The sequence below is a fragment of the Etheostoma spectabile genome, unplaced genomic scaffold (genome assembly GCF_008692095.1).
Source record: "Etheostoma spectabile isolate EspeVRDwgs_2016 unplaced genomic scaffold, UIUC_Espe_1.0 scaffold498, whole genome shotgun sequence".
NCBI lineage: Eukaryota > Metazoa > Chordata > Actinopteri > Perciformes > Percidae > Etheostoma > Etheostoma spectabile.
Window position 1 is genome coordinate 285,810 of NW_022605619.1, and position 456 is coordinate 286,265.

Below are 456 nucleotides of genomic sequence, written 5' to 3' on the forward strand. Positions count from 1 at the left end.
CCCCATCTCTCTCCCACCTTTCCTGTCTATCCACTGTCATTCTGAAATAAAGGGAAAAAGCCCCCAAAAAATAATCTTAAAAAAAGCAGTACAATATGCTTTAAAGAGGTTTATCTTGACATTTTAGCTTGCAGAGAGACCCATAAATGTATTTTCGACTTAAATAATTGAAAACGGGATTCAGCTTTAAGGTCTTAAGGCACCAGACTTTCTTAACTAAGACACAATAACATAGATGTTAATGTGTTAATTCTGCATGGTGCTTTTGGATGTGCTTGATTAAATTGGGAGTATTGTACTTTGCTGTTTTACTTCGGCTACTTTTATCAAAGTTGCTGCCAATATCTGATCTTAATATATTTATTATATTATTTATCAGAACTTTAAGATATTTTGATGTTCTGTTCTGACAATAAAACTAAATATTATCTTATTATTTTAGTGAGAACTCATAAA

At 31.4% G+C, this 456-nt stretch overlaps 1 protein-coding gene across 1 annotated transcript in view; it reads left to right on the forward strand.

Annotated features, from left to right (window-relative positions):
* The window catches only part of LOC116686804 (serine/threonine-protein phosphatase 2A 55 kDa regulatory subunit B alpha isoform), a 13,781-nt gene that overhangs the window by 3,478 nt on the left and 9,847 nt on the right, over positions 1-456 (forward strand). The window lies entirely within an intron of this gene.